Source organism: Arachis ipaensis, chromosome B3 (genome assembly GCF_059453495.1).
Source record: "Arachis ipaensis isolate K30076 ecotype BB chromosome B3, ASM5945349v1, whole genome shotgun sequence".
NCBI lineage: Eukaryota > Viridiplantae > Streptophyta > Magnoliopsida > Fabales > Fabaceae > Arachis > Arachis ipaensis.
Window position 1 is genome coordinate 34,137,363 of NC_142438.1, and position 12,098 is coordinate 34,149,460.

Here is a 12,098-nt window from a genome sequence, read left to right on the forward strand (position 1 = left end):
TGTCCATAAGCCTATTTTCTGGAATTATCTGCCATCTCTAATGAGATTTTAGCAGCTTACACCCCATAGATTCCCAGTTTCTCTATTATAGAGAGGGGCATGAAGTTTATCCCTGAACCAAGGTCACACAGAGCCTTAAAGATCATGGTGCCTATAGTACAAGGTATTATGAACTTTCCAGGATCCTGTCTCTTCTGAGGCAATGTCAGTTGATCCAGATCACTTAGTTCATTGATGAACAAGGGAGGTTCATCTTCCCAAGTATCAATGCCAAATAATTTGGCATTTAGCTTCATGATTGCACCAAGGAACTTGGCAGTTTGCTCTTCAGTAACATCCTCATTCTCTTCAGAAGAGGAATACTCATCAGAGCTCATGAATGGCATAAGGAGGTTCAATGGAATCTCTATGCTCTCTAGATGAGCCTCAGAGTCCTTTGGTTCCTCAGAGGGAAGCTCCTTATTGATCACTGGACGTCCCAGGAGGTCTTCCTCCTTGGGATTCATGTCCTCCTCTCCCTCATTGGGTTCGGCCATTTTGGTTATGTCAATGGCCTTGCACTCTCCTTTTGGATTTTCTTCTGTATTGCTTGGGAGAGTGCTAGGAGGGATTTCAGTGATCCTTTTACTCAGCTGGCCCACTTGTGCTTCCAAATTTTTAATAGAAGACTTTGTTTCATTCATGAAACTCACAGTGGCCTTAGATAGATTAGAGACTAAGTTTGCTAAGCTAGATGGGTTCTGCTCAGAATTCTCTGTCTGTCGCTGAGTGGATGATGGAAAAGGCTTGCTATTGCTAAACCTGTTTCTTCCACTATTATTAAAGCCTTGTTGAGGCTTTTGATCCTTCCATGAAAAATTTGGGTGATTTCTCCATGATGAGTTATAGGTGTTTCCATAAGGTTCACCTAAGTAATTCATCTCTGCTATTGCAGGGTTCTCAGGATCATAAGCTTCTTCTTTAGAAGATGCCTCTTGAGTACTGTTGGATGCAGCTTGCATTCCATTCAGACTCTGAGAAATCATATTGACTTGCTGAGTCAATATTTTGTTCTGAGCCAATATGGCATTCAGAGTATCAACTTCAAGAACTCCCTTCTTCATAGGTGTCCAATTACTCACAGGATTCCTCTCAGAAGTGTACATAAACTGGTTATTAGCAACCATGTCAATGAGTTCTTGAGCTTCTGCAGGCGTTTTCTTTAGGTGAATGGATCCACCTGCAGAAGTATCCAATGACATCTTTGATAGCTCAGATAAACCATCATAGAATATATCCAGAATGGTCCATTCTGAAAGCATGTCAGAAGGACACTTTTTGGTCAACTGTTTGTATCTTTCCCAAGATTCATGGAGGGATTCACCTCCTTTCTGTCTGAAGGTTTGAACATCCACTCTAAGCTTGCTCAGCTTTTGAGGAGGAAAGAATTTGGCTAAGATAGCCGTGACCAGCTTATCCCAAGAGTTCAGGCTGTCTTTGGGTTGAGAGTCCAACCACACTCTAGCTCTGTCTCTTACAGCAAAAGGGAAAAGCATGAGCCTGTAGACTTTAGGATCTACTCCATTAGTCTTAACATTATCACATATCTGCAAGAACTCAGTTAAGAACTGAAAAGGATCTTCAGATGGAAGTCCATGAAACTTGCAGTTCTGCTGCATCAGAGAAACTAATTGAGGTTTCAGCTCAAAGTTGTTTGCTCCAATGGCAAGAATGGAGATGCTTCTTCCATGTAAATTGGAATTAGGTGCAGTAAAGTCACCAAGCATTCTCCTTGCATTATTATTATTTTTGGTTGCCATCTCCTCTTCCTGTTTGAAAATTTCTGAAAGGTTCTCTCTGGATTGTTGTAATTTAGCTTCTCTTAGTTTTCTCTTCAGAGTCCTTTCAGGTTCTGGATCTGCTTCAACAAGAATATTCTTGTCCTTGCTCCTGCTCATATGAAAAAGAGAGAACAGAAAAATAATAATAATAGGGGTCCTTTTTACCACAGTATAGAGGTCCCAGTGTGAGTAGAAGAAAAGAAGAAGAAGAAATTTGAACACAGATAGAAGAGGGGGTTCGAATTTGGGTGATATGAAGTGTTAGTAGATGAATAAATAAATAGAAGGAGATGAGAGAGAAGGAGAATTTTTCGAAAATAATTTTTGAAAAAGAGTTAGTGATTTTTGAAAATAGTTTTTGAAAAAGGTTAGTAATTTTCGAAAATTAACTTTGAAAAGGGTTAATAGTTTTTCGAAAATTCAAATAAAAAATAAAATAATTAGTTTAATTAAAAAGAAATTTTGAAAAAGGGGGAGATATTTTCGAAAATTAGAGAGAGAGAGTTAGTTAGGTAGTTTTGAAAAAGATAGAAACAAACAAAAAGTTAGTTAGTTAGTTAAAACAAATTTTGAAAAGATAAGAAGTTAGGAAGTTAGAAAAGATATTTTGAAATCAATTTTTTTGAAAAAGATATGATGGGAAGATATTTTTGAAAAGATAGGATAGAAATTAGTTTTTGAAAAAAGATTTGATTCTTAAAAATATAATTAATGACTTGATTCACAAGAAATCACAAGATATGATTCTAAAACTTAAAGTTTGAAACTTTCTTTACAAGCAAGTAACAAACTTGAAATTTTTGAATCAAAACATTAATTGTTATTGTTATTTTCGAAAATTTGATATAAAAATAAGAAAAAAATTTTTGAAAAATATTTTTGGAATTTTCGAAAATAACTAAGAAATTTGAAAAAGATTTGATTTTTGAAAAAGATAAGATTTTCAAATTGAAAATTTGATTTGACTCATAAGAAACAACTTCATTTTAAAAATTTTTGAAAAAGTCAATCCAATTTTCGAATTTGATGAGAGAAAAAGGGAAAGATATTTTTTTTTATTTTTGAATTTTTTATGATGAGAGAGAAAAACATGAAAATTATGCAATGCATGAATTTTTTAGATCAAAACAATGAATGCATGCAAGAATGCTATGAATGTCAAGATGAACACTAAGAACACTATGAAGATCATGTTGAACATCAAGAACATATTTTTTTAAAAAAATTTTTAATGCAAAGAAAACATGCAAGACACCAAACTTAGAATTCTTTAATGCTTAGACACTAAGAATTCAATAATGCATATGAAAAACAAGAAAAGACACAAAACATGCAAATGCAAAGATCAAACAAGAAGACTTACCAAGAACAACTTGAAGATCATGAAGAACACTATGAATGCATGATTTTTTCGAAAAATGCAAGATGCACATGCAATTGACACCAAACTTATAACATGACTCAAGACTCAAACAAGAACACAAAAAAATATTTTTGATTTTTTTTTTGTAATTTTTTTGTATTTTTTTTCGAAAATTATTATGAAAAAGAAAAAATAAGGATTCCAAAATTTTTAATATGAATTCCAGGAATCTTATACTCTAAAGCTCCAATCAAAGGGTCAGGCATGGCTTAATAGCCAGCCAAGCTTTAGTATGTAATCCAGACATGACACGCCTAACATGCCCTACAGTCGTGGCTTTACAGCCAGCTAGGCTTCAACATGCTTCATGAAACACTAGAATTCATTCTTAAAAATTCTGAAGAAAAATAATTTTTTTTGAAAACACATTTTTTTTCGAAAACAAAAGAAAAATTTTTGAAAGATTTTTGAAAACTTTTTGAGAACAAAATAAGAAGAAAATTACCTAATCTGAGCAACAAGATGAACCGTCAGTTGTCCAAACTCGAACAATCCCCGGCAACAGCGCCAAAAACTTGGTGCGCAGAAATTGTGATTACACTTTGATTATGTAAAATTCATCGCTCTTTCTTTCCCTGGTAATGGCGCCAAAAACATGATGCCAATACCATGGTTCACAACTTCGCACAACTAACCAGCAAGTGCACTGGGTCGTCCAAGTAATACCTTACGTGAGTAAGGGTCGAATCCCACGGAGATTGTTGGTATGAAGCAAGCTATGGTCACCTTGTAAATCTCAGTCAGGCGGATATAAAATAGTAATGGGGTTTTCGAAATTAATTAATAAAATAGGGATAGAAATACTTATGTAAATCATTGGTGAGAATTTCAGATAAGCGAATAGAGATGCTTTCATTCCTCTGAACCTTTGCTTTCCTGCTATCTTCATCCAATTAGTCTTACTCCCTTCTATGGCTGGCTTTATGTAATGCATCACCATTGTCAATGGCTACTTTCGGTCTTCTCTCGGGAAAATGATCCAAATGCCCTGTCACGGCACGACTAATCGTTTGGAAGCATTACCCTTGTCAATGGTTACATCATATCCTCTCAGTGAAAGTGGTCAACGCACCCTGTCACGGCACGACTATTCATCTATCGGTTCTCGATCATGCTGGAATAGGATTTACTATCCTTTTGCGTCTGTCACTACGCCCAGCAATCACGAGTTTGAAGCTCGTCACAGTCATTCAATCATTGAATCCTACTCGGAATACCACAGACAAGGTTTAGACTTTCCGGATTCTCTTGAATGCCGCCATCATTCTAGCTTACACCATGAAGATTCTGATTAAGAGATCTAAGAGATACTCATTCAATCTAATGTAGAACGGAAGTGGTTGTCAGGCACGCGTTCATAGGGAATGATGATGATTGTCACGTTCATCACATTCAGGTTGAAGTGCGAATGAATATCTTAGAAGCGGAATAAGATGAATTGAATAGAAAACAGTAGTACTTTGCATTAATCTTTGAGGAACAGCAGAGCTCCACACCTTAATCTATGGAGTGTAGAAACTCTACCGTTAAAAATACATAAGTGAATAGAGGGTAAGCATGGCCGAATGGCCAGCCTCCCATGGAGGTCTAGAGATCTAAAAATGATCAAAAGATGTATAATACAATAGTAAGAAGTCCTATTTATAATAAACTAGCTACTAGGGTTTACAGAAGTAAGTAATTGATGCATAAATCCACTTCCGGGGCCCACTTGGTGTGTGCTTGGGATGAGCATGAATGTTACACGTGCAGTGGCCATTTGTGGAGTTGAACGCTAGGTTTTGATCCATTTCTGGCGTTCAACTCTGGTTCTTGATCCATTTCTGGCGCTGAACTCCAGAATCGGGCAGAGATCTGGCGTTGAACGCCACTTTACGTCATCTATTATCGAGTAAAGTATGGACTATTATATATTGCTGGAAAGCCCTGGATGTCTACTTTCCAACGCAATTGAAAGCGCGCCATTTTGAGTTCTGTAGCTCCAGAAAATCCACTTTGAGTGCAGGGAGGTCAGAATCCAACAGCATCAGCAGTCCTTCTTCAACCTCTGAATCTGATTTTTGCTCAAGTCCCTCAATTTCAGCCAGAAAATACCTGAAATCATAGAAAAACACACAAACTCATAGTAAAGTCTAGAAATGTGAATTTAACATAAAAACTAATGAAAATATCCCTAAAAGTAACTAGATCCTACTAAAAACATACTAAAAACAATGTCAAAAAGCGTATAAATTATCCGCTCATCAGAAGCTAAGGCACAACCCTCTGGAGAGGACCTGACAGAAATTTTCGAAAAAGAAGGAGACATGGCCAAACCTAATAACAATGGTGGAGATGCAAGGAAGATGCTTGGTGACTTTATTGCACCCTCTTCCAACTTCTATGGAAGAAGCATCTCAATTCCTACCATTGGAGCAAACAACTTTGAGCTTAAGTCTCAATTAGTTTCTCTAATGCAGTAGAACTGCAAGTTTCATGGACTTCTAATGAAAGATCCTCATTAGTTTTTATCTGAATTCTTGCAAATCTGTGACACTGTCAAGACCAATGGAGTTGATAACGAGATCTACAGGCTTATGCTTTTCCCTTTTGCTGTAAGAGACAAAGCTAGAACATGGTTGGATTCACAACCTAAGAAAAGCCTGAACTCTTGGGATAAGCTGGTCAGTGCTTTCCTGGCCAAATTCTTTCCACCTTAAAAGATGAGCAAGCTTAGAGTGGAAATCCAAACCTTCAGACAGAAGGAAGGAGAGTCCCTCTATGAAGCTTGGGAAAGATATAAGCAACTGATCAAAAAGTGTCCTACTGACATGCTTCCAGAATGGAGCATCATATGTATACTCTATGATGGTCTGTCTGAGTTGTCAAAAATGTCATTGGACCATTCTGCAGGAGGATCTTTTCATCTGAAAACTCCTGCAGAAGCTTAGGAACTCATTGAAATGGTTGCAAATAACCAGTTCATATACACCTCTAAGAGGAGTCCTGTGAACAATGGGACGCCTCAAAAGAAGGGAGTTCTTGAAATTGATACTCTGAATGCCATATTGGTTCAGAACAAAATATTGACTCAGCAAGTCAATATGATTTCTCAGAGTCTGAATGGATTGCAAGCTGCATCCAACAGTACTAAAGAAGCATCTTCTGAAGAAGAAGCTTATGATCCTGAGAACCCTGCAATGGCAGAGGTAAATTACATAGGAGAATCCTATGGAAATACCTATAATCCTTCATGGAGAAATCATCCAAATTTCTCATAGAAGGATCAACAGAAGCCTCAACAAGGCTTCAACAATAATGGTGGAAGAAATAGGTTTAGCAATAGCAAGCCTTTTCCATCATCTTCTCAGCAACAGACAGAGAATTCTGAACAGAGCCATTCTGGCCTGGCAACCATAGTCTCTGATCTATCCAAGACCACACTAAGTTTCATGAATAAAACAAGGTCCTCCATTAGAAATTTGGAGGCACAGGTGGGTCAGCTGAGTAAGAAGATTTCTGAAACTCCTCCCAGTACTCTCCCAAGCAATACAGAAGAAAATCCCAAGAGAGAGTGCAAGGCCATAACCATGACCAACATGGCCGAACCTGGAGAGAGAGAGGAGGACATGAGTTCCAGTGAGAAAAGTCTCATGGGACGTCCTCTGGACAGAAAGGAGTTTCCCTTTGAGGAACCAAAGGAATCTGAGGCTCATACAGAGACCATAGAGATTCCATTGAACTTCCTTCTGCCATTCATGAGCTCTGATGAATATTCTTCCTCTGAAGAGGATGAAGACATCACTGAAGAGTAAGTTGCTAAGTATCTAGGAGTAATCATGAAGATGAATGCCAAGTTATTTGGTAATGAGACTTGGGAGAATGAACCCCCCTTGTTCACTAATGAACTGAATACATTAATGAGGCAGACATTACCTCAGAAGAAACCGAATCCCAGAAAATTCTTCATACCTTGTACCATAGGCACCATTACCTTTGAGAAGGCTCTGTGTGACCTGGGGTCAGGGATAAACCTCATGCCACTCTCTGTAATGGAGAAACTGGAAATTTTTGAGGTACAAGCTGCAAGAATCTCCCTAGAGATGGCAGACAAATCAATGAAACAGGCTTATAGACTAGTAGAGGACGTGCTAGTGAAGGTTAAAGGCCTTTACATCCCTACTGATTCCATAATCCTAGACACTGGGAAGGATGAGGATGAATCCATCATCCCTGGCAGACCCTTCCTAGCCACAGCAAAAGCTGTGATTGATATTGACAGAGGAGATTTAGTCCTTCAGTTGAATGAGGACTACCTTGTATTCAAGACTCAAGGTTCTCCTTCTGTAACCATGGAGAGGAAGCATGAAAAGCTTCTCTCAATACAGAGTCAAACAAAACCCCCCACATTTAAACTCTAAGTTTGGTGTTGAGAGGCCACAACCAAACTCTAAGTTTGGTGTTGAGAGGCTCCAATCCTGCTCTGATTATCTGTGAGGCTCCATGAGAGCTCACTGTCAAGCTATTGACATTAAAGAAGCGCTTATTGGGAGGCAATCCAATGTTATTTAATTATATCTATTTATTTTCTATGGCTATTTTATGTTTTCTTTAGGTTGATGATCATGTGAAGTCACAAAAACAACTGAAAAATCAAAAATAGAATGAAAAATAGCATTAAAAATAGCTCACCCTGGAGGAAGAGCTTACTGGCATTTAAACGCCAGTAAAAGTAGCAGAATGGGTGTTAAACGCCCAGTCTGGCACCATTCTGTGCGTTTAACACCAGAAATAGGCACCAGACTGGCGTTTAACGCCAGAACAGAGCATCAAGTTGGCGTTAAACGCCAATAAAGGGAGAAAAGCTGGCGTTAAATGCCATAAACAAGCAGCAATCTGGCGTTTAACGCCAGAATTGCATTCTAAGGGCGTTTTGCACGCCTAAATAAAGCAGGGATGCTAAGTCCTTGACTCCTCAGGATCTGTGGACCCCACAGAATTTCCACCTACCCCACCTCTTCTTTTCTCCTTTTCACACCTTTTCATAACACTCTTCCCCAAATACCCTTCACCAATCACCTCCAAATTCAAAATCCTTTTCTTCCCAAACCTAACCCCAAATACACGAAACCTAACCTTTCCCCCACCCCTATATAAACCCCTCACCACTCCTTCATTTTCACACATTATAACCACTACTTCTACCCCTTGGACGAACCACATATCTGCCTTCATCTCCTCCATTTTCTTCTTCTTCTACTTCTTTATTTCTTTTTTTGCTCGAGGATGAGCAAAACTTTTAAGTTTGGTGTGGTAAAAGCATTGCTTTTTATTTTTCCATAACCATTAATGGCACCTAAGGCCAGAGAAACCTCAAGAAAGAGGAAAGGGAAGGCAATTGCTTCGACCTCTGAGTCATGGGAGATGGAAAGATTCATCTCAAAGGTCCATCAAGACCACTTCTATAAAGTTGTGGCCAAGAAAAAGGTGATCCATGAGGTCCCTTTTAAGCTCAAAAAGGGCGAATATCCGGAGATCCGACAAGAGATTAGAAGAAGAGGATGGGAAGTTCTCTCCAAACCTATTCAACAAGTCAGAATTTTAATGGTTCAAGAGTTCTATGCAAACGCATGGATCACTAGAAACCATGATCAAAGTATGAACCCGAATCCAAAGAATTGGCTTACAATGGTTCAGGGGAAATACTTAGATTTCAGTCCGAAAAATATAATGTTGGCGTTTAACTTGCCAATGATGCAAGAAAACACGCGCCCCTGCACTAGAAGGGTCAACTTTGATCAAAGGTTGGACCAAATCCTCATGGATATATGTGTGGAAGGAGCTCAATGGAAAGTTGACTCAAGAGGCGAACCGGTTCAATTGAGAAGACCGGACCTTAAGCCTGTGGCTAGAGGATGGTTGGAGTTCATCCAACACTCTATTATTTCTACTAGCAACCGATCCAAAGTAACTGTGGATCGGGCCATCATGATCTATAGTATCATGATTGGGGAGGAAGTGGAAGTTCATGAGATTATACCTCAAGAACTCTACAAGGTGGCTGACAAGTCCTCAATTTTGGCAAGGTTAGCCTTTCCTCACCTCATTTGTCACCTCTGCAATTCGGCTGGGATTGTCATAGAGGGAGACATCCTCATTGAAGAGGACAAGCCCATCACTAAAAAGAGGATGGAGCAAACAAGAGAGCCCACTCATGGACCTCAACAAGAGCATGAGGAAATTCCTCATCATGAAATCCCTGAGATGCCTCAAGGGATGCATTTTCCTCCAGAAAACTATTGGGAGTAAATTAACACCTCCCTAGGAGAATTAAGTTCCAACATGGGACAACTAAGGGTGGAGTACCAAGAGCACTCCATCATTCTCCATGAGATTAGAGAAGATCAAAGAGCTATGAGGGAAGAGCAACAAAGGCAAGGAAGATACATAGAGGAGCTCAAGAGCACCATTGGTTCTTCAAGAGGAAGAAGACGCCACCCTCACTAAGGTGGACCCGTTCTTTAATCTCCTTGTCTATTTATTTTTTCTATTTTTGTTTTCTATGCTTTATTTTTTATGTTTGTGTCTTCATTACATGATCATTAGTGTCTAGTGTCTATGCCTTAAAGCTATGAATGTCCTATGAATCCATCACCTTTCTTAAATGAAAAATGTTCTAAAAGCAAAATAACAAGAAGTACATGATTTCGAATTCATCCTTGAAATTAGTTTAATTATTTTGATGTGGTGACAATACTTTTTATTTTCTGAATGAATGCTTGAACAGTGCATATTTTTTGAATTTGTTATTCATGAATGTTAAAATTGTTGGCTCTTAAAAGAATAACGAAAAAGGAGAAATGTTATTGATAATCTGAAAAATCATAAAATTGATTCTTGAAGAAAGAAAAAGCAGTGAAGAACAAGGCTTGCGAATAAAAAAAAGAAAAGAAAAATGGCAAAAATAAAAGAAAAAAGAAAGAAAAAGAAAAAGCAAGCAGAAAAACCCAAAAGCTCTTTAAACCAAAAGGCAAGAGCAAAAAGCCAATAACCCTTTAAACCAAAAGGCAAGGGTAAAAGGATCCAAGGCTTTGAGCATTAATGGATAGGAGGGCCCAAAGGAATAAAATCCTGGCCTAAGCGGCTAAACCAAGTTGTCCCTAACCATGTGCTTGTGGCGTGAAGGTGTCAAGTGAAAAGCTTGAGACTGAGCGGTTAAAGTCGTGATCCAAAGCAAAAAGAGTGTGCTTAAGAACCTTGGACTCCTCTAATTGGGGACTCTAGCAAAGCTGAGTCACAATCTGAAAAGGTTCACCCAGTTATGTGTCTGTGGCATTTATGTATCCGGTGGTAATACTGGAAAACAAAGTGCTTAGGGCCACGGCCAAGACTCATAAAGTAGCTGTGTTCAAGAATCAACATACTGAACTAGGAGAATCAATAACACTATCTAAATTCTGAGTTCCTATAGATGCCAATCATTCTGAACTTCAAAGGATAAAGTGAGATGCCAAAACTGTTCAGAGGCAAAAAGCTACTAGTCCTGCTCATCTAATTGGAGCTAAGTTTCATTAATATTTTAGAATTTATAGTATATTATCTTCTTTTTATCCTATTTGATTTTTAGTTACTTGGGAACAAGCAACAATTTAAGTTTGGTGTTGTGATGAGCGGATAATTTATACGCTTTTTGGCATTGTTTTTACATAGTTTTTAGTATAATTTAGTTAGTTTTTACGATGTTTTTATTATTTTTTAAGCAAAAATCACATTTCTGGACTTTACTATGATTTTGTGTATTTTTCTGTGATTTCAGATATTTTCTTGCTGAAATTGAGGGACCTGAGCAAAAATCTGATGCACAGGCTGAAAAAGGACTCCAGATGCTATTGGATTCTGACCTCCCTGCACTCGAAATAGATTTTCTGGAGCTACAGAAATCCAATTGGTGCACTCTCAATTGTGTTGGAAAGTAGACATCCAGAGACTTCTAGAAATATATAATAGTCCATACTTTGCCCGAGTTCTGAGGATGCAAACTAGCGTTCAAACGCCAACTTCCTGCCCTATTCTGAAGTTAAACGCCAAAAACATGTTACAAACCAGAGTTAAACGCCACAAACAGGCTGCAACCTGGCGTTTAACTCCAAGAGAAGTATCTACACGTGTAAAGCTCAATGCTCAGCCCAAGTACACACCAAGTGGGCCCGGAAGTGGATTTCTACATCATTTACTTATTTTCTGTAACCCTAGCTACTAGTTTAGTATAAAAACTACTTTTAGTGATTTATTTTACATCTTTAGATCATTTTTGAGATATCTTTTGTATCACTTTTGATCTCTTGATCACGTTTAGGGGGATGGCCATTCGGCCATTCCTAGACCTTCATCACTTATATATTTTCAACGGTGGAGTTTCTACACCCCATAGATTAAGGTGTGGAGCTCTGCTGTTCCTCATGAATTAATGCAAAGTACTATCGTTTTTCTATTCAACTCAAGCTTATTCTTGTTCTATGATATTCATTCGCACACAAGAACATGATGAATGTGATGATCAAGTGACACTCATCATCATTCTCACTTATGAACGCGTGCCTGACAAACACTTCTGTTCTATATGAAAACAAGCTTGAATGCGTATCTCTTGGATCTCTCTTCAACGATTCACATCGTCTCTCCTGATAACAGAGAATCTGAATCTGATATTAGAATCTTCGTGGTATAGGCTAGAATCAATTGGCAGCATTCCTGAGATCCGGAAAGTCTAAACCTTGTCTGTGGTATTCCAAGTAGCATCTGGGAAGGGATGATTGTGACGAGCTTCAAACTCGCGACTGTGGGGTGCAGTGACAGTGCGCAAAAGGATTATTGGA

General features: G+C 38.3%; 1 non-coding gene across 1 annotated transcript; it reads right to left on the bottom strand.

Annotated features, from left to right (window-relative positions):
• Nucleotides 1–5,951: 5,951 nt before the first annotated feature.
• Nucleotides 5,952–6,059, bottom strand: LOC148570270 (small nucleolar RNA R71). Its single transcript, XR_015908910.1, has one exon. It is a non-coding gene; the product is annotated as a small nucleolar RNA R71 (small nucleolar RNA).
• Nucleotides 6,060–12,098: the final 6,039 nt, after the last annotated feature.